The 23,426-nt window shown below is 39.7% G+C and overlaps 1 long non-coding RNA gene across 1 annotated transcript; it reads right to left on the minus strand.

Annotated features, from left to right (window-relative positions):
* Window positions 1-582: 582 nt before the first annotated feature.
* On the minus strand, window positions 583-12,257 carry LOC148685319 (uncharacterized). The gene is made up of 3 exons (XR_015950535.1): window positions 11,812-12,257; window positions 10,984-11,085; window positions 583-1,765 (listed from the first exon to the last, which is right to left on the minus strand). It is a non-coding gene; the product is annotated as an uncharacterized LOC148685319 (long non-coding RNA).
* Between the last annotated feature and the right edge of the window lie 11,169 nt (window positions 12,258-23,426).

The following is a 23,426-nucleotide window of genomic DNA, read 5'->3' on the forward strand; positions in this document are numbered from 1 at the left end:
CCTGTCCTCTATTGAGTCTGGCAACCCTAGTTTAGGCAGAATCTTTGTTGTAACTTAAAGACATTGGTTTGGGTCCTACCCTCCAGAGCAGGAGAAAACAAGCATGCTCTATCTTTCATGTGACAGCCTTTTAGATAGTTGAAGATGGCTACCATACCTCCTCCCAGTCTCCTCTTTTCAAAGGCCCAACTCCCTCATACCCAGCTCCCTCAACCATTCCTCATAAGGCTACATATCCTTTCAAAGTCAAATCTACTGCTTTACAGTAGAACCTCGGGTTGCAGACATAATCCGTGATGGAGGCACATCCACAACTCTCAGCGTTCGTATCCACCCACGCCGTGTCTGCACATGCGCGTGACATGATTTGGTGCTTCTGCGCATGCACAAGTGGCGAAACCCAAAAGTAACCCTTTCCGGTACTTCCTGGTTTACCGCGGTATGCAACCTGAAAATGCGTAACCCGAAGCGTCTGTAACCCGAGGTACCACTGTAATGAATCATGTACAAATGTACAAATGATTAATCCTGGATTGATTTGGTGTCATTTTTTATTGTGCATTTTGTAGACAGATCTTTTGCAATCAAAAAAGAGAGCCCATACCCAAATTCAAATCATATTCAAACAATATTTTAATCTCAGCATGCACATTTTGAAGCATAGTTTATCCTAAAATATGCATTTTAAGACCACAGATTGTAGTACACTTTTTGAACCAAGAATGCTATTGCAAAATCCAGAGAAGTGGGAACTAGGAGGGCTAACCATGTTCCGATGGTTGCATGAGTCTGGTGAATCTGGTAAATTAGGTGGCTTCCTCCCCAAAAATGCAGATGAAATGATATTCTCTATATTTAATTCTATTCCATTTTGCAGAATACCAGAACACCCAGATACTGAAAGTCAAAGCCAAGACTATAAAATACAAGTGTATAAAACCCATAGAACTTATATCATATTGATGATTGATAGCTACTGATTAAAATTACAACAGTGCCATAAACTTTTTAGAGTACATCATAAAGCCCCCCCCCCCCTGTTCTTCATTTAGTTTAAGCCTTGTTGGATAGATAATCAGGTCAAAAATAACCACTTTTAAAAAACAGTCATCTGAAAATTAACTTTAATAATAAGTTCTGAGCATTTAAAGATAAAACTCTAATGGAAGATACAACATTATTCCTTTATATTCCTTAAGCACTTCTTGTTAAACTATTCCATGGGTTGACCTTTATTTTATGACAAGATATTTGAAAGGTTGATGTGTATGAGTCATATCCATAATTGTTAAGCAGTGTTGGAGGGGGGAGGGAGATAATGGATTTTTTTCAGAGCTATTTGTTTAAAAATATGAAGAATTAAAAATATCACACAGAATAATTATCCAGCTGGATTTAAGATGGTACAGAGAAGGTCAAACAATTAATATCTAAAAAGAAAGATGCCTAAGGCATGCATATACTTTTACATATAAAACAACCACTAGTTTTTCTTTAAATAATAGTAATAATGTGGTATTAAGCTAGTAATACAGCTTACACAGATACATTCCTGTCAGCCACTGGAAATCCTTTGTTCTTGCATCTAAGGACTGTTGATGCCAACTTTTATGGAGTCTCATGCATTGATGCAGTAGAGCGAGAATGCAGAGTCGCACAGCTCTAGAACTTTATTTTTATACTGAGATCAATGATGTTGTCCAACAGACTTTCCTGGCTCTGGTACCTGAATGAGGCGACATTACCTCGTGAGTTTCTCCATTACCTTAAACGAAATAAGAGAATGGGGAAATAATTAGCCAGAGACTAAATAGTTCTTTCCTTTTCTGTGACAAGATTCATACTTCATGCCGTTGAACTTCAGGTTCTTGTCAAAGACATTTCTATCTCAGCGGGCATTTTAAGGATGTTTTCAGTTCATAGCAATATCAGTTTTATGCTTTTACATGCACTGCTTTGAACTTTGGTAATTAAAGTAGCATATAAATAGCTTAAAAAAATAATAAAATACAGTTAAGTATTTTATACACACAAACACACACACAGGCACACACATTCTAGGTTTTGGACATCGGTAAAGGTAAAGGTAAACGACCCCTGGACAGTTAAGTCCAGTCAAAGGCAACTATGGGGTGTGGCGCTCATCTCGCTTCAGACCAAGGGAGCTGGTGTTTGTCCATAGACAGCTTTCCAGGTCATGTGGCCAGCATGACTAAACTGCTTCTGGCACACAAAGGACCATGATGAGTGTCAGAGCGCATGGAAATGCCATTTACCTTCCCGCCCCAGCAGTACCTATTTATCTACTTGCACGGGTATGCTTACAAACTGATAGGTTGGCAGAAACTGAGACAGAGCAATGGGAGCTCACCCCGTCGCATGGATTCGAACTGCAGACCTTCCAATCAGCAAGCCCAAGAGGCTCAGTGGTTTAGACCACAGTGCCAATCACGTCCCTTAATAAATCAGTATATGCTATGGAAGAAATGTCATCGAATTCAGCTGTGCAATGCTAAGTCCAAGAATCATATTTCATTGCAGCATGGCAGACTCTTTCAGCTAATTAAATGTTCTGGAGATATTAAACCACATTGTTCAAAAGCAGCAAACTACAGTCGCACAAGAAGGCAAAATTATGTTAATCTTTCATTTACACAGTGGGTAGAATTACATAGTCCTCTAGAAGCATTGTGTCCTCAGCAGGGATTTCAGCAAGTTGGTGGCCAAAAGCTCACTTAATGAGACAGATGTTTAGAAAATATAGCGGAAATAACAAGGGAAATAAATGTATGATTAACCATAAGGAAATTCAAATGAAAGGCCAATATTAGTTTGAACAAATTGAATTTGCACACGGGTGCTAAATTTCTAAATAAAATGCACAAAATCAATACAATGGTCTCTTTAAAAAACAGGATTACTTCAGAGGATTCAGGAGAACTTCTGTGGCAAGCTGCCAGCTTATAAACTCATAATATAAGGCAGGGGTGGGAAATATATTTCATCAGTGGGGAACATTCCTTTCTAGGCAACCCTGAAGGTCACCTGCCAGTGGTGAGAAGGGACAGAGGTAAAAGTGGGTGGATCAACAAATGTACCTTTGTATAGCTGGCTAGTTTCTATAGGCGCACCTCGCTATCTTCCACCCAGACAAGCAAGAGGCATCATTAATTAGAGTTCAAGAAGTACCAGCCAGGCAAAAAAAAGTGGGGTGTGAAGCAGAACCAATGAGGTGTGTGGGTTGGGAAATGGGGTTTGTGGCTGAGGACTGTCCCTGGGCCTGTCTGAGTTTTCTATCCCTGATGCAGGAGGTGAAACCACATGAAGAATTGCTTGTACATCCATCCACATAAAGCAATACACTTTACTATAGTTTCCCTCACTAGCTTCCCATACATATGCAATTGTGGGACTGTCTTTATGCTTGCTTTACTATGCTAGATGATACATGTGACTGGCTCTGCACAGTTGCAACCGCAATATTGTGAATCAGGATTTCCCTTGCTCCATGATGAAAACCACCAAAGAGTTGCAGCACCATAAAGTCTATATAATTTGACTATGCCATAAGCTTTCCTGAACTAAAGTCAACGTTATCATATGCATAAGGTATAATCCTCAGTGACTAATCAATCAACTGGTAATGACAATTCAGTTAGAGATAGTATATGCAAAATAAGCACAGTGATGATTTAAAATGGGAATGCTAGGTGATGAAGCAATCAAGCTTGTGTGATGAGTTAACTGATATGTGTAGTGGAAAGGAAACCATTTTCTCTATTCAGACCCAAATGAATATTATTGAACAAATGTTTTAACAATGCACATCAGTAAAACATGAAGCTCTGAACTGATTTTGGTCCTGGTCTTGACTCCTCCTTCAGTGTCAGGGGTTGCTAACCTGTGACTCTTCAGATGTTGTCAGCTGCAGAGTGCAGGGGAAATGAGCAGGGATCATTCCCTATACAATCAAACATGATTAGAAAAAAATGTTCAGCACACATTTCCCACTGTGCCTCATCATACAACTTGAGCACTGACTGGCACATAATCATTCTGCCAAAAATAGTGGTAGCACTCTAGATGGCACTCTAGATGGGGCTGAACAGCTGGATCAGGCTAATGGGTGTTGGAGTCCAACAACATCTTAGCAACCACAGGTTAGGGCCTTCTTGAGGATCTGATAGCCAACTAGTAGCAAGTCCCCTGTGCTGCCAATGTTTTTTGTTTTTTTTTAAGAAATAAAAATATATTTTGGTTTTTAAATACATCCTCAAATTTGTGAGTTTGGACCCATCACAATAAAAATCAGGTGAAGTCATGCCAAAGAGTCTGCTGCCAAAGCCCTGGGAACCCTTGGGCCAAGTTTGGCAATATCTCAAGAGGCATCTGAATGGACAAACAGATGAACAAGCCACTTTCTAAAATATATACTAGAGTGGGAGACACAGAGCTTTGTTTTATGAAAGAAACTTGCCACCTGAATGACAGAATAAAGTGGAGTGACTCAAAAACAGATCATAATTTTTTTTAGAAAAGCAGATGCAATGCACTCCTAATATAGATACACACACACACACACACACACACACACACACCTGGGCCTTGACTTCAGTAGCAAAGCACTAAATATTGCTGACAGGGTTAAAATCTTTCACATCTTGAGGACAAGGATTCAAATGAGCTAAGTCCCTGTGCTGTTCATTTACCTGTTTATTTTATAAATATGATTTGCTTCCAAGGAACATCACAGCTGGATTTCGCTTAGAAGACAAACAAGGAGGACTTGGCTATTAGATAACAAGCTTCCTTGCTGAAACAAGAGACCTAAAAACCAGTGACCTCACAGCAGTGCTCTGATTTTTTTCTGCAAATTCAGACCACAGACTTTGAAGGCCGGTTGACAAAAATATTGTCCTTCCTTCCTCCCTCCCTCCCTCCCTCCCTCCCTCCCTCCCTCCTTCTTTTTGCCAGCTCACTGAAAAGCCTGGTGGCAGAAATTACACTTTTGGGGAGGCAGAGAATAAATGTGAATGGATTCCACAAGGACATTTTTATTTGCTAAAAAGTGCACATTGATGTGCAGATTTGAAGAACTGATCTCAAAACTGAAAAACAAGAAACAGAGAGAAAGCAAAGTGGCAGATTTGCCTGTCCTTAATGACGAAGCTCATAAATGTGCTTTTTTAAAATCATAAAAGCTAAGTTAGTGTTTTTAAAAGCACAATGCAAAGGAATTTGGAGAACTTATTTTTGTCTCATTAGAATGTCACTATTGATTTTTTTTCTACATGTCAAGACTTGTTAGATCTGCATTACAAAGTAATACAGTGCTGTGAAATACAATATTTATCTAATAAGATTAATATAATATAGCTCATCATAGTTATAAGCACAGGAATTTTAATACAGCAGCAGGCCACATTGGCCTGATTCACACATAATGGTACGTCCAAACCAGGGCTTATGTTTTGTCTCCCTCAAACAAACCATGAGTGGTAAGTTGAGAACAAGCTATAGCATATGGTTTGGATGAGGCAAACTGTGGCCCCAATTCTGGATGCAATGCTAAGCGAAACCATGGCTTAATTCCTGATAGATTGACAGCAACTGGACTGGGGGAGGAGCAAAGCAGCAACAAATTTAAGGTAGCATGTAGCTATAGAAGGATACATTTTCAATGCACCATTCCAGACCCGCCCCCCCCCACAGGTTGGCATAGAGCACGTAAGTGTGCTCCACCCCTGTTCAGCTCCATTCCACTTCTTTCATGACGTCTTTATGACATTCTGGGGCTACTTCTGGGTTTGGAGCCATGCACATCCTACTGTGCTCCTGGTGTTGTGAATGAAGACACCCACACTCCATCTCCATTGGCCATGCTGGCTGGAGCTATTGAGAGTTGTAGTCCCACAATTCCTGCAGCAGCCACAGGTTAGCCACCCCCGTAGGTATTGATCAGCAGCTATAAGCATTTGGCCCCTATATCTCTCTTTAATATGGTCAGGTGGTAAGAGAGGACTCTTTTTTAAAAAATAAATAAATTTTTATTCACTTTTCTTTTTCTATCATTACATACATCTCATATAAATAACATTTATGTTACATCACTTCTGGTTTGTTTCCCTCTTGTTAGATATTGCTGTTTCTTAAAAGTCTACTATATCATTTCTCTTGTTTTAAATGTTCTTTGTTGATAAAGGTGTGAGTGTTTATTTAAATTCTGCCATCAAGTTAATAGTCTTCCTTTGTTTCTGCAAGTTTGTTATGAATGGTCCCCTCTTTTTCAAAGTCACTGTTGTCTTTTTCTCGAAGTCTGCCCATCAATTTTGCCAGTTCTGCATAGTTCATCAATTTCTCTCGCCATTTTTCTTTAGTTGGAATTTCTTCCACTTTGGTGCTATCAGAATTCTTGCCACCATAGTAGCATACATAAATAGGGTCCTTTTCTCTTTCGGCAGATCTTGGCCTAAAATACCTACAAGGAAGGCTTCTGGTTGTTTAACAAATGTTATTTTCAACATTTTCTTCAATTCATTATATATAATTTCCCAATACAATTTTGTATTTTTGCAACCCCACCCTTACAGGGTCCTTGCCGTGGGATCACATTCATCCAGTGCTTTACCAGCTGCACTGGCTTCTGGTGGAGTACAGGGTCAGGTTTAAGGTGCTGGTTTTGACCTTTAAAGCCTTATGCGGCTTAGGACCCTCGTACCTACGGGACCGCCTTTCCCGGTATGCCCTGCAAAGGACATTAAGGTCCACAAATAATAACATACTGGAGATCCCGAGTCACAAGGTGGTTAGACTGGCCTCGACCAGGACCATGGCCTTCTCCGTACTAGTCCCGACCTGGTAGAATGCTCTCTCTCTCAGGAGACTAGGGCCCAGCGGGAGTTGTCATCTTTTCGTAGGGCCTGCAAGACAGAGCTGTTCCGCTTTGCCTGTGGACTGACTCAGTCTGACCCCAGTGTTACCCTCCCCTAAGGTTTTATCCTACAGATATTTAAATGAGGTTCCACTTGTAGATTCCCATTTTAAAACTGAATTTTAACATTGTATTTAATCTGTATTTTAATTGAATTGTTTCTTTTATGCTTGTTTTGATGTTTTTGTTGTTAGCTGCCCTGAGCTGCTATTATTATTATTATTATTATTATTATTATTATTATTATTATTATTATTATTATTTTATATATGATAAAAAGTACCTTCAGCCTCATACCTCCAATGCTCTTTCTTTTCATTTTTATACTTTTTTTCCAATTTGACTGATATGTACCATCTATATATCATCTCCATGTAATTCTCTCTCTCTCTCTTTTTAAAAAATGGTTTTTATTGTTTAAAAACAACAGAAACAACAGATACACATTTACATAAAAAAGGATAATAGGGTAAGAGAAAAAAAGAAAAAAAGATAAAAAGCAGTAAATCAGCAATGAAGTAAAGAAGAAGAAAAAAGAGAGAAAAAAAGAAAAAGAGAAACCTTGTCTCACAATATTTCATCGAAACTTATCCTCACAAGTTTACAGAACAAATATAAATACAAAACAAATACACTCATTACATCCACATATAGATACTTCCCGTCCCTTTTGTTGCACACAACAACACCATGTAATTCTCTCTCAACAGTATACAATCAGTAAATTTACTTTCCACAATTTATCCAATCTTCGAATTGTATATTGTTACCTATATCTTGTGCCCATTTAATCATTACCAATTTTACTTCTTCGTCTTTAGTTTCCCACTCCAAGAGGATATTATATGCCTTTTTTAATAGTTTTGAATTTTCTTCTATCACTTCCTTTTGGAAATTGGAAACTGAATATGAAAAACCTTTCCTATTGTCCTCTTTGAAGATATCCTTTAGCTGTCTATGGTGCAACCAACTTTGAAGATGCTTCTTTCAATTTTAATTTTCCTTCTTGTTCTACCAATAAATCTCTATATGTTGGCCATTCGGTAGGAGAGGACTCTTAATACTTAGGCCTAGGTGGTCCTAGCAATCATGTGAAAAGCATCTGGTTGGTTGAGAAAAAGAAAAAGAACATGTTTGGAGACAGCAAGCTATCAGCGGGAAAGAACACAAAGGCCTAAATCAATCAGAAACAGAAATCAAATGCCATGCAATGTGTTTCAAGACTCCCCCCTTCTCTTTCGTGTTCTTCTTGTTCAGCAGGTGGGATTGCCCCCCACGTGTTAACAGCTTTAATTTTAAATTCTTCTTTCACAAATTAACGGATTTCTTCCAAGTGTAAAGCTTAAAAAAAGATACACGGGGTGCTATAATATTCACATATGCCAGCAGTTCACAGATGGGCTCAGCACTGTTGCCTGAAAGAAGAGGGGCGAGGGGAACACATAACGGCATGGTTCGGTAGCAAAGCCACACAGCACTCAGCCTGCTTTGTGACTGATTAAGAGACATGGAAAGAGGTGAGCCTACTGACAAGGGAAGAGCAATCTGCCAGCGAGGGGGCAATGGAGAGTTCTGACAAAACGCTTTTTAAAAGGAAAGGAGGTCGCTGCTGGGAGGACTTTGCAGCCTGAGAGGTTATAAACAAAAGCAAGCCTTTATTGACAGGGGATTTGTTCCTAACATGAGTTAGAGATGAAATGAATTGGATATCAGGACTCAGAAAATACAGCAGATGAGCCAGGGTAACAGAAAGGGAGTTTTACAATTACCAAGGCAAGATGTGATTAGTTCTCGATGAGAACTGGAGTGTGGGTGTGGGTGGGTGTGGAGTAACCAGTTACCAACCAAAACAGAAATGTGCTTGGAATAAGACATTAAACAGTGGTATAGCTAGATCATTTTAATGATAATATATAGCACAAGTCAGCTGAATGTTCACACAGTATTTACACGAACCCTCCCCATCCACTGAATCTGTAATCTTATTTGGGAGTAAACCCCAGTAAACTCAATAATGCTTTTTTCAGAGTAAACATAAATTAGATGAGATGAGATGGGTCTGCATGTTTTGATCTATTTTCAGGGTCCACCTGGGGGAACTTACAGTTGGCTGCATTCCAGCCATGACAAAGAATAGGTTTACACACATACACCTTTTCATCCTCCTGGGTAAGCAAGAGGCATTAACATAGTTCAATGACAAAATCCAATTAGGCAAAAACACACAGGGAGGGTGTGGAGCAGGGCTAGTTTGGAGTGTGGCTTGGGAAAAGGGGCATGTTCTGAAGGAATTCCAAGTGATGGAGAGGCCCAGATCTATCCAAGTTATGAATAGATAGACATTTGCTCCAGGGAGTTAAGGATTCTGAATGCCTGACCCGTGGTCTCTTTCCCCCAGGAAGGTCAATGAAAAGATGAAAGATCATCATGTGACATTGCTTTGAGAGGCCTTTTATCTGCCATTTGTAAACGAACCAACCAAGGTAGAACATAGAGAATAATAACCTTAGTCTTTGCCCTCCTCATTGTAAGCTTCTCAGGGTAGGGATCTGCTGCTCTAAAGTGCCTAACGTATTTCTGGTGGAATATATATATATATATATATAATTCATTATTTATCCAAACTAAGAGCACCACAAGGTGAAGCATGGGCTATAGATGCCTATAAATAAACAAGGCTACCGCAGCTACAGTATATTGGCTCAGGAATTCTGGACCACCCCCGACAGCTTTGGGATATCCCCAATGGCTTTTCAATCCCACAAATGTTGGAGGGATTTTAACCGCATGTCTGAGACCTTACTCCTTTAGTGAAAAAGCCTCTCAGGTAGCAAAGTGGATGGCACAGCAATTGAATAATCAGAGCTGGGAGCATTGCCCAGCAAATCCCCTCTCACATTTAAGCAGTCTTTTGACCTTTAACTGTGATGCAGTTTAGTCTGGTTTGCATTAAATCTCCCTGCTGTTAAGATAATGCAGCTGAATTCAATTTATATTTTTTGCTTTGATGGTCCAATGCATTTTGGGGTGTGCTTTTTAAAAGTATTGTCCTCCACTTTGATAAGTCATTTTGAGCTGGAAAAGTGGAATAGAAATCCTCCAGTAAATCAATGAAAAATATATATCTTTCTTTCTCCTTTTGTTTTCTCCAACTTCTCCCATTGTCACTTATTTTTTCTTTCTCTATAAATCTTAGTCCTTCTTAGGAAGGGGGAAAAACACCTCAAACTATGGCAAAAAGAAATGGTGATGAGATCAGCCTGTTGGAAACCAGTGTTAGGAAGACTGTGGTAGTGATGAACTATTGACTAGCAGAGGGGTAGCCAGCTAGTGTCCTCCAAACAATTTGGACTACAGCTCTAACAGCATCAGCCTGAAGGCTAGTGATTAGGGATGATGGGATTTGTAGTCCAAAACATCTGGAGAATAGCAGGTTGACTATCCTATGGCTAAAATAGGATGCATACTCATGTTTGTTTTTCCAGGACAATAATTTAACATGTTGTTTTGAATACGTACCCATAGTTGTTATTTACTTAATACCTTTTAAAGGGAATTCACAATACTTTCTTTTATCATGGAACTGAAGACAGCATACATGTACTATATATTCCTGTGTATGACTACTTTTTAACCCAGGAAAATCTTCTCAAAAGTCGGGGGTCGTCTTATACGCCGGGTCGTATTTCTTATACGGCGAGTATATCCCAAACTCTATATTTTAACTGGAAAAGTTGGGGGTCGTTTTATACGCCCAGTCGTCTTATATGCCGGAATATACGGTAGTTCCCAGCATGGCTTCAATAGTGTAGCTGCAGCATGTGTCCTAAGACTAGAGGCTGGGACCTTTGCTTTCTCTCAGCACTATTTTCATTTGTTGTGAGTTCCATTTTGCCACACTTTTCTATTTGCTATTTTCTTCCTTGTTCTCACACTCCAATGCTCTTCTATGCCCTCTGTATACTGTGAGAACACACTGAGTTATGGCTCAAGGTAGCGATGGCTCCTTGGGGAGGGAGGGTGGGAGGGAGGGAGGGATATAAACTTAATACATTATCTGCTTTGTCTCCAGAAGATCCCAGGTTCAATTCCTGCCATCTCAAAGTAGGGCTGGGAGAGACTTCAATCTGAAATCCTGGAGAACTGCTGCCACTCTGTGAAGACAATACTGAGTTAAATGGACCAATGGCCTGACTCAGTATAGCTACACAATGAGATGATATGAGATACGGTATACTTTGCAAGCAAGATGACAACTTGTGAAAACCCCAGATTTAAATAAAATGGTTTCTAAAATGTGTTTGATGTTTGAAAACATTCCAGCAACATTAGCACTGTTCTAACAAAAAGTAAAATACATGAGCAAACTATCTCCATGAACATTTTCTGTCTAAATGTTCAAGAGCAATGACTGAGAAGAAGCAAGCCACTCTAAGAAAGATGATAACTGCTAGGTAAAGGAAAGTAGGTACCTTTTCTTTTGATACAAGAAAGCTCTTTGATTACAATAAAGCATCTCTTGAGAAATACTGTATATTTGGTATGTTATAGTTCCTATATATATGAAAAATAACTGTTTTTGCATTTTGAAATATCCCATTGATTTGTGTGGGTTTTTTTTATTTTAAAAAAATATTCAGGAATGTACCAAATTACTGAAGGACTATGATATTTTTGACTGTGATTGCCACAGATTGTGTTTGAAATTGTAAGCAATGTGAGAACACAAAAGAGTTGGTGCATCACCTAGAGTGCAGATCTAAAGATCCCTGGCACGTGATCTGAAAAGATGTAAGATTAATACATGTGGAGGGAAAGCAAATGTTTGGGTAGAAATGGGAGAGAAATTCAATTCAGTTTGCAGTTAAAGGTGAACCTACCTGATCCACACCTTCTTAAGCAGCACATGAATCAGGAAACAACCTCCTTTGAAATTCACATGAATTTTTGTAGTGCAGTTCTCCAGCCAAGTAATGGTATTTATTTGATAAAATTTATACACCAAAAGATTTGACGTCAGTGGTTAAAAACAGTGCAGCTGTGAAGGGTTCAGTTCACCAAAATGATGTCCAATTGTATCCAATTGATGCCCAGTTGATTCAAAATGAGGTCCAGTTGTATCTAAACCTAGACAAAAGCCTGCTCCCTGATCTTTGGATAGATGTTAGAATCCTGAAGCACTTCATATTTTGCAGCATTAACACACAATAGAAATTGGAAATAATTGATTGTAGGAGACAAGCTAACAGTTATATTAGGTTACTGGTAGAGTATTATTATTAGAAGGAATTAATAGTTAAAAGCTGACAACTGCTGTAAGTTGTTAAGTGCCTGTCGGTTATGTGAAAAATAGTGAAAAGCAGGACCTATTGTAAAAGAGCTAATTAGGTGACATTTTTTTTTGTCTCTGGGGTTTGTTCATGCAAAAGGCTGAGCTGTTTGTTTTACAGATAATGCATTTATAAATCAGGGAAACAAAATGGCCTCACTGACAGCCTTGCTGTTGGTTTGCTGAATAATGCCAGCTGTATCCAAGCAACACTAATGCCTGAGTAAGAAAAGTCCATGTGAGGAATTTGTTTACCTTCAAAGAGAAGTATTCTCGGTAGTGCTTATAAACCTCGAAAGAACAAGGCATAATAAAACAGGATTATGTTATTGCTAAGTTAATAAAGTTCCCATCCATTCCTGCTATAGGAGAAAAGTAAGCAATTTATGATGGCTGCACATGTACTTGGAGATTAAAATAATGGACTGAAGTCAGCAAAGAAGACAACAGAGAGAGAGAGAGAGAGAGAGAGAGAGAGAGAGAGAGAGAGAGAGAGAGAGAGAGAGAGAGAGAGAGAGAGAGAGAGGTGTTGCTTTGAATAAATAGTTGCATTATAGCCGGTGTGAGGAACCACAGGTCCTCTCTAGCTGGCCCACAGGACTCTCCCTGGGCCACACCCCTCATGGGCCTTGATCAGCATTCATTGCTCTGCTCACCTTTGCTTCTAGCCCCAATTGCCAAAGGCTCGTGGTGCAAAGGAGATAATCTGGCCCATGAGATGAAAATGCTTCCCCATCGCTGGTACAGAAAAACAGGTCAAAGAATTTGCATTGTTTACTCTGTTTCTTTAATGTGCTGTAGGTTCACACCACCCCTTGAATTCTAGTTCTAAAATTATGGAATTTGGGCATACACAGTACACAAGAACTTTCAGTTCCTTCTTCTGTTTGCATGTTGAATAACCACCTACATCTTTAAAATACACCACCAATTAAATTGGAACAACCAATAATTCCTAATGCACTCAGTGGTGCAGTTAGGCGGTTTTAGGTTTGGGATATAATGGCCGTACATATACGTACTTTCTTTAGGTGCTAATGTACATTACGTGACTTACTTCTCAGATTGTAGATTTTTCTTATTGGAGGGTGGGCAATTTAGATATTGGATGTTTATTACTTCACTTTCTTCAAAAAGTGGTAGCCATTATGTTGTTTCAGGGCCCACTTGCTCATTCTGATGAGTGTGGAGAATTATTTATGGTGTGGAGAAAGCAGATAGCCAGATAAAGTTTTTCCCCTCCTCATGCTTTCATAATACTAGAATGCAGGGTCACACGTGTGAGCTTTCGTATGCGTGCACACTTCTTCAGATGCACTGGGGCAGTGGTCACCACACCCTTGTGTGTGGTGAGAGGGTGGGGAGGGGTATTGCTCAGAAGAGGGGTGGGAATGGGCACCCATCTGAGTAATACCCCTCCCCACCATCTGACTATACATAAGGGTCTGGGGACTTCTGTTTCAGTGTATCTGAAGAAGTGTGCATGCACACGAAAGCTCATACCTATGACAAACTTAGTTGGTCTCTAAGGTTCTGCTGGAAGGATTCCCCCCCCCCCCGACTACGTCAGACCAACTGTGACACTGGTTATTGGAAGAGAGGATGGTCAAGAGATAGTATTTCTTTACGCTATGGAACTTGTCCCCACTAGATGCATTAGCAGCTACCAATCTGGATAAGCTTAAAAGAAGATTAGAACAAAATTAATAAAACATAGGGCTATGATGGCTGCCACTATCGGAGGTAGTATGCCTCTGAATACCAGTTGCTGGGAATCACAAGTTGGGAGAGTGCTATTTTACTAAGGTCCTGCATTTGTGTTTCCCATAGGCATCTGGTTGGTTGCTGTACCAACAGGACACAAGACTAGATGGGCCTTTAGCCTGATCCGGAAATTATGAGTGAGGCCCTGGAGTTCTCTCTAAAAGTCCTGTCCTGATTTCACTACTGAACAGTTTTACTTAGAAAGCAAGGACAGCTAAGTCTGGAAACAGAATGAAAGCATAAAACAAGTGTCTCCAGCATCCATAGAGACACCGAGTATACTGGATACTACCTGGGTCTACTCCTTAATGTTAGCGCAACCCCCTGCAATGCAGGAATATTTTGCCCAACATGATGGAGCTTGAACCTATGACCCTGAGATTAAGAGTCTCATGCTCTATCGACTGAGCTATCCCAGCTGCCATACACACACACACACCCTCATCTTCACACACCCTCCGCCCCCTTCTCCTCTAGGCTTTGCTACACCAGCTTTGTCTCTCGCTTAGTAAACTTCAGTTTACTCTCATTTCTTTTCCTAGATTAATAACTTCGCTCCAAAAGAGCCAGGAGAGAGGAAGAATCACTCACTACACAGAATTGGCCTGTAGCAATTGGCTGAAGGAATGAAACACTGGTGATAAAACAGCAAGCACACGGTGCTCTTTCAGTATTAAAAAAAAGCTATAATTTGTGTTTTTTCAGCTGCAAAAGGGTAACCAGCTCCCTCCTGTGATATTGAATTGCCTTGAGCATCAGTGAGTGCAAAACCCAGGAGGAAAGTCCACCTGTACCAATTCTTCCAAGCATGCACATTTTTCTAAATTATTTACAATGTCTGTGTGATTTAGGTTTCTGTTCAGAACTAGTTCAAACGAGGTTTTCCCCTCAACCGAATGGAGTGCACTGATGAAAAACACACACAGGCTGCAATCCTATACCCACTTACCTGGATGTAAGCATAACTGAACTCAAGGGGGCTTACTTCTGAATAGGGATGAACAAATCTGTCAGTTTCAGATTCTTGTAGCCCCAGTCTTCACTATACATTTAAAGCTCTATTATACAACTTTAAACAATCATGGCTCCCCTCAAAGAATCTTGGGAACTATAGCTTGTTGAGGAGGCTGAGGGTTGTTAAGAGACCCCTATTCCACTCCCAGAGGTGCAATTCCACAATGGTTTAATGATCAGTTCCTCTTCTCAGGGAACACTGTAGCTCTGTGTGGGGAATAGGGGTCTCCTAACAACTCCTAACAACAGACGCAGGTGGTGCTGTGGGTTAAACCACAGAGCCTAGGGCTTGCTCGGTCCCAGCTCCTGCCAACCTAGCAGTTCGAAAGCACGTCAAAGTGCAAGTAGATAAATAGGTACCACTCCAGCGGGAAGGTAAACGGCATTTCCATGCGCTGCTCTGGTTCACCAGAAGCAGCTTTGTCATGGTGGCCACATGACCTGGAAGCTGTACATCGGCTCCCTCGTCCAATAACGTGAGATGAGCGCCACAACCCCAGAGTCAGTCACGACTCAACCTAATGCTCAGGGGTCCCTTTACCTTTAACAACTCTTAGCACCTTCAACAAATTACACTTTCCAGGATTCTTTCAGGGAAGCCATGGCTATTCAAAATTGAATGAGTAGGATACTAGCCTTTTTGCGTTCATTATGGGACTAGGAAGTTGCCTGGAGCAGCTCATTAAGCAGAGTGCTATGGATGGGTGATTCTGTCAATTTCAGTTTCTCATTCGTTTTCAATCTTATCTTTGGTTCTCCACATTTCCACATCAGTTTGTAATTTTTTTAAAAAACCAGTATTTTAGTGCAGATTTCTACTAACATACAGGGTTGTATGCAACTTTGCCTAATAACCATTTTTGCAGACAATTTTCCCCAATAGAAATAATTTCTGTATGCTATTTTCACTAATATACACATTTTGTACACATTATTTGGCTGAAGAACTGCATCGCAAAATTCATCAAATTCCAGGGTATGACTGCATTCCAGTTCTTGCACAGTTTCAGAAAGCATGAATTAGGTAGGCTTTAAATGCAAACTGTTGAATTTCTCATCTATCTCTAGCCATGGTTGAAGGTTCACCTGCGTCTCACTGACCTGCACCCCCAACGGCCCAGAGTGAAATGCAGCCCATTTCTCTTTTTTGGCTTAAAAACAAAAAGAAACACTAAAAATGTGCTGTCGTGAATCATTTCAAAAATGGTACATTACTCAGGGACAGGCCAACAGAAAGCCATTAGGGAACAGAGAGGAGAATGAGTCAGAGCGGATGAGAGGTAAGAAGAATGAGTTCAGTGGCAGCTCTAGAAATAAAGAGGAGTGGAAGCTTTTCAAATTACTGCTTGGGAAAAATAAAACAACTTCAAACATTTTCCTGATTTAACTAAGATTTGAGTGAAAGGATATGTATTCAGGAGAGCAGAAAGACACATTATTTTAGCAGCACAGCAGCACCCAGTTCATGAAAGGTTACTTCAGTGCTTACTTTCTTAACGGATAACTCAGACATGTTGTAAAATGAGTATTGTTCTTGGACAGGAGCGGAGACGGAAAAGAAGTAAAGAGGGCAATTTAGTTAACTGGATATGGAGAATGGAGGTAACTAATTAAGGGCAATGGAGTCTGCACTGGCAAATTGGATCCTGCTCTTTTGGTTAGTCCATTAAATGAGCCATTAATGATGAAAACACACAAACCTGGAATTCAGCTACAGTTTTGAACGATGGAATTGGAGTGCTGCTGCTTTACACACATTGTAGAACCAACATGTCCCCTTCAATGATTTATTTTATAAAATTTGCACAGCCCTGGATTGTAATAATGATAATAATAATTCCCTCAAATTGGAATGAAACAATAAGATTATCAGTAAAAACAATTGAAAACAACTATTTAAAACATTTTTAACCAATAAAAACAAAAAAACAGATTAAAACATGTTATAAATTCACATACAGTTTATGCTATGTCTATACTGCCAACTTGGTCTTCCCATCAGGTTTACTGATGCATTTTAAACACACAATTTCCAATGTTTTACCATTAAGTGTTTGCTTTAGAGACATTTGCATCATGTGTGAAGGGAGAGACCAGGCTCCCCAGTTCAGAAGTTGTCTTCTGAAAAGGCGAGCCTGGTCTACCCATGTAGGCTCTCCACATGATTTAGGTCACACCCACACTATACATTGAAAGTACTCTTATACTACTTTAGCAGTCATGGTCCCTCCCTGCAAAGAATCCTGGGAATTGTAGTAAACAACAGTTCCAAGCATTCAGTGGGAAAAGCCCTGCCTATTAAAGTGGTATAAATATGCTTTAAATGTATGGTGTGATTGTGACTGTAGAATCCTGGAAAACCTGACTTTCCACTGCACAAAGAACCTACTGATCTAGAAAGTGATCTCTGCTGCAGACTGCCAGCATCTGCATCACCACTTTTCACATTATTTTAATCACGCGAAGAAAAAGAGTAGGGCTACAGTAGCAACCATATCTCAGTGTTTCTTTCTTATCTGTTAGCAATAAAGACCATGTAAGCAATAGTGGTGGCAAGCTTGCTATCTCTAGGGATACAGGGGACAGAATTCTGCTTCTTTCAGATTTCAATGTGGACGTACCAAATTTGCACTTTCTGAAACTACAAACATACTGAAGTACAGCTATCCTTATAAAATCTCATTTTTCTGAATGTTATTATTCATTTTTACATTTAATAAAATTCCTGTATTTGGGGAAAAGGTTGCATAAAATGCATATATTAGTTTAAAATAACACAGAAAAATGCATTATTATTCTTTTGAATTTTTAAAGTTAAATATATAAAATTATCTCTCAATAATTATACATTTCAGGTAATATCATGTAGCAAATTGATAGTGTGTGTGTGCGTAACGTGTGTGTGTGTGTGTGTGTGTGTGTGTGTATGTATATGTATATGTATATATATGTATGTATGTATAAATATTTATCTGCAATTAAACAATCTATCAATTTGCTATTATAATTAAAGATTAACGAGTCACAGTCAAATCAATTAGATCTTTCACACTTTGAAAGAAATCTCCAATTTTCTTAACAGTATATATGAACTGACTGCATATTGCATTCTTTCATTCCAATGAGATATTTAAAAACCCTTCACTTTTCACTATTTATTCTGTTGTTTATCTATTTATTCTGTTGTTTGTCCCAGATTATGTTTGTTAGCTTACCACTAATAAAAACAAAATGTATTCAGCAGAATTTCATGCAAAACTAAATATATTAGGACAAGTGCACAATAAATGCTGGTATATATTAGAAAGAAAGAAAGAAAGAAAGAAAGAAAGAAAGAAAGAAAGAAAGAAAGAAAGAAGGAAGGAAGGAAAGAAAATGTATGTGGAAATGTGGCAAACTGAAATTAATATAGGAAATACGCTGAACTTAGAGAAATCTGAATCAACAGATTTCTCTCTCCCTAATTATTCAATGCAGTGGAACCCATTCCAGCCTTATTTTCTGAACTTATTCTTGAAGGCTAGTGCAGGTGAATTTGAAATACAATAGAACTTAATTCTTATAGCAGAAAGAAACAAGAACAGCGGAAGAAGTTCAATTTCCACATGTGAGCATGTAAGAGTTCAGAGTTTCCAAGGGCTGAGCATTAGCAGTTGCACACACCATCAGGTATTCCCAGGTGGGATCTGGAATGCAAACATTGATTGGTCTTGAAACTGAAGTGGAAAGAAAATGTAAAAATAAGAGTTTGAGTGCCAGTGCATCTCAGAGGGGAAATGTATATATCTTTAGGGATAGCCCCTTGGAATGGAGAAAGCAGTTGCAAGCTCCAGGTAGAAAAGCTTTCCTGCACACTTAGTGCTTCCCCGGGGTCCTGCCATTTATACCATTAGGTTCACATCCATTTCCGTTATGTAGGAAACATTATGATGGGCTTCTAAATCAGACTGGTGAGGAAATTCAAAACATTATCAGCAACATGAGCCAATGATGGATGATCATTCAATTCCTATCATTACATTGCCCATGGGCTGAGAGAGCACCCAAAGTTGATTGGAAGTATCTGGCAATTACAAATATAGAGCTGAGCCAAAGCTAATCTTCAGAATTTGCAGCCTTGCTTGCTTGCTGAGAGGCTGCACCCCATTTTTCGCAATGTACTTTTTGTACTAGTGTTGAGCTAAAAGCTCTGAGCTTAAAAATGAGAAGCTCAGGCATAGAAAAGGGCAGTTAAATCATTCCCACTTTCTTCCTGCTTTTGTCCCCCCCCCTCTACCCTGAAGCCCACTCCCACTTGAATTTTGTGCTTCATGAAAAATTGGGGTGCGGTATTTTGGTTTGCCTGTAGTCCAACCCCCCTTCTGCCATATTATTTTCCCTTTGTGCCTGTTCGGAGCTACGGTGATTGTTGCCATTTTGATATTCCAGTGTTGTGCCTTGCTGCTTGGCAAGGTGAAAATGCTTCCCTGTCTTTTTATGTTGTGGTGCAGGGCACAGTCCTGAAAAATAGTAGTGCCCCCAAATTGCATATGTGCCTGGGTAAGTTCCCATTCTTACACAGGAAGCTGCCTCACATAGAGTCAGACCATTGGTCTATCTGGTTCAATATTGTCTATACACTGACTGTAGTCAGAGACATTCCCAACACTACCTGAAGATTCAGCTTGGAATATTCTGCACACAAAACAATCTACTATTAAGCTATGGCCCTTGCATGCAAAAATTGCACAGTTCATCATGGCAGTGATCAGCCACAGAATAAATGAAACTGGGAAAAAATGGCTTTGGGGGATAGTGATTTCAAACCCCACATTTTCCAGGGGGAGAGATTACAAACCCAAGGTAGTCTGCATAGTATTTTGGTTCAACCTTAAATATAACTTCTTGCAATGGGTGGTGATTCTTGTTTTTATCTCTCTTTTACCAGTTCTTCCTATAGTGACAAGAGTCAGCTGGTTTACACTTGGAAGTAATTAACTCACCTTGATTTTCCATGCAGTTGAGCACAAGCTATCATGATAAAAGAACACAATTATTTGAGATTTAATTAGGATACCATTTTCATTTTGACAGCCAAAGGTAAATGTAGTCATGGAGTAATTAGCAAGTGATTATACCATTACTACCTGGATCCATGTTCAGGTATTTACTATCTAGTAAGTCACTTGAACCTACATTTCTTACAATAAGAACCAGCTTTTTAATTTAATAAATGGCTATTGGTGCAATTAAATCAGGCATAGAAAACCCTTGCTCACAATTTCACATTGTTAAAAAGTAACACAGCAAAAATTATTATTGTTATTTGGGTTCAGTTGTCACAGCTTTATAGAAGGCAGTGGAAAATTTCTATTGATTCCATAGAATTATGACATTAAAGGTGTAAATATTGATAAAAGACATGACATACAATCCACTGGGCACATCTGAGTCTCTTTTATGTCAATAAGGGACTCAAACATCTATGTAATCTCTTTCACTAAAATAAACAGGGTTGAAAATGGCTTAATCTTCATAGGATCCTGCCTTATAATTCTTTGCACTGAATTTTAGCCTGGCATCTAAAAGCCAACAACTCAGGTGGTGGTGGGACATGAAATAAATTCTCCTTCAGTGATCAAGGCATACAATGAAGATGTACAATTCCCTTTAAAGTCTTTCCTGAAAATATAATTCTCTACCATTGTTACTGACCTGCTACTGGTGCTCTGAGCAGTGGGGGCGGGAATGGCCTGTGCCAAAGGGATCTCAGGGGAACCTGCAGATCTGTAGGATCCCAAGTCTGCTGACAAAGAAGCCCCAGAAAAAACACCAATCTCTGAGCTGACATATTTCATGCTCCGCCATTGTAGTCAATGAGAGGAGGGATTTTGGGACTGGAGAGGGGCATAGAAGAAAATAAAATGAATAAAGATGTGCACAGTCACACCAGATTCCTCTTTGGCTGTAGGAAGCCAACATGGCTCTGGATGTGGTGGTAGCTTTGCCATGGATCTCCCTGGCTGAGGGTGAGAAACATGCTCTTTAAATTATTTAAGTATACAGCATGATAGGTAAAATGAATGGAAATTTAGAGCAGGCAAATATACCTTCATTTTGTGATCTTGGATCCTTTACAGGCATGGAGCCCAGGCTTCCTGTCAAGCTCATCTTTAATTAAGCAATCAGGCGCAGACTATAGGAATGTGTCATGACCTCCTCCGCCATCCCCCAGGTGTTCATTAATCAACACGACTGCACAATCTGAAACAGCTTCTTGCAATTATAAAAAAAGAGGTATTCTAAACAGTACCAACCTTTTAAATGTCAAAACATGTAGCTTCTAAAATAGCCCCACTCCAATTAGCAGCAATGAAATTTGTATGTAAATATATCTATTAATGACAAATATTTTTTGTGTGTAATTAAAGCTGGCTATTTTTAACCCATGTTGCTGGGGAATTTCTTCTTCATGTTTGCATCAAAGGAGCTGTCGTGGTGCCACCCCAATGCTCTGCTATCCACTTTTCCTAGAGTTCTACCTGTAAGCAAAGCTACGATCTTGAAATGATTCCTTTCACTATGATTAATCAGATTCTCTTTTTTCACCTGTATCCTGAGTTCCACTGGGTTTTGCATTGCGTCCCCCCACTTCACAGCAAAGAAAACCAGGGGGGGGGGAATAAATAAAATATGATATACAAATTTAGGGGTGAAATACGGAAAAGACATGCAGCTTTCAAAACTTAAAGATGAACTCTATACATGTCTAGTCAATGTTTCTGTTTCTGAAGGACTCTGAAACTGATCATTCAATTTGCACTAATGCAATGCCATTCAAAGTCCTCAAAATGTGGAATTTGTTTTCCCCACAGGAACACAGGAAACTATCTTACATTTTGTCAGACCAGCAGTCCATCCAGCTTAGTGTTATTAATCATGAGTGGCAGAGTTTCTCCAGAGTTTCTAGAAGCAGTCTTCCCCATATCCTCCTGGATATACCAGGTATTGAACCTGAAAACGTTTGTATACAAAGTATGTGCTTTAACAGAGAGCTATCTCTCCCCCTCCCTGTTGTTATGTGGTCTCCAAGTGGACACAATCCATTTGCATGCCAGAAATGATGACATCTTAAGCACTGAAATTCATTTTCTATTAAAGGTTGGGCAACCTGAGTAGGCCTGACAGTTTTATTGAAATTCTTTCTGAATTTCATCCTTAAAATTAGAGGACTGGGAAACAAGTGGAGAGAGAAAGAAAGAAAGAAAGAAAGAAAGAAAGAAAGAAAGAAGAAAGAAAGAAAGAAAGAAAGAAAGAAAGAAAGAAAGAAAGAAAGAAAGAAAGAAATGAGGGAGGGAGGGAGGGAGGGAGGGAGGGATCATTGGCAAAAATATTTGTAGCTTTCTAGTGCTGGATTCTTGTGGAATCCCTCAGATGCCTCTCTGGGGTGGAACCAGTGATGGATTTACATATAAACTAAACAAGCTATAGCTGAGGGCTCCACTCTCTTGGGGACCCCCAAAAAATTTAAAGGGGAAAACCCTGCACATTTTCAAAATATTAAGATAAGTTCAACAATTACTTTGATAAAATACATATTTTGTTATGTGCAAATGTCTTTAGATACCCAGGGCCGTCTTAAGCATATCTGGCGCCGTGGTGCAAAGATCCCTCTGGCGCCCCCCCACCTTTCCCAGAGTTGTTGACCTTTTTTTAGGGAGCTGATACCACAATTACACATTATCTCTGCTTGGGAAAAGAAAACAGGAAACATAAACAAACCTCAGTAAGTAAAGCATGAGACTCTTAATCTCAGGGTTGTGGTTTCAAGCCCTATGTTGGGCAAAAGATTCCTGCATTGCAGGGGGTTGGACTAGATGACCCTGGTGGTTCCCTTCCAACTCTGTGAAGGGTTCTGTTATTCTGTTGTATCTGAAGGGCTGTTCACAGGGAAGATGGAGCAAACTTGTTTTGTGAGATGCTTGTGCTGTCATTCCTGCACTGGAGGGGGTTGGTCTAGAGCAGTTTTTTCCCCAACCTTTGGTCTACAGCTGTTTTTGAACTACAACTCCCATCAATCTTTGCTAGCAAGACCAGTGGTCAGGGGTGATGAGAATTGTAGTCTGAAAACAGCTAGAGACCAAAGGTTGGGAAACATTGGTCTAGAGGACCCTCGGGGGTCCCTTCCAACCGTCCAGTTCTATGATCCTATGATTAAAATACTCCAAGAAATAAACAAACGGGCTTCTCTGTGGCAGTCACAGAATACCATGGCCAGTGGTATGTGACCAAAAGGAAACACCAGGAAGAACTTTCTGACAGCAAAAGCTGTTTTGACAGTGGAATGGACTATCTCAGAAGGTTGTGGGCTCTCCTTCCTTGGGAGTTTTGAAGCAGAGGTTGGATGGC

This window comes from Zootoca vivipara, chromosome 6 (assembly GCF_965207765.1).
Source record: "Zootoca vivipara chromosome 6, rZooViv2.hap1.1, whole genome shotgun sequence".
Taxonomy (NCBI): Eukaryota; Metazoa; Chordata; class Lepidosauria; order Squamata; family Lacertidae; genus Zootoca; species Zootoca vivipara.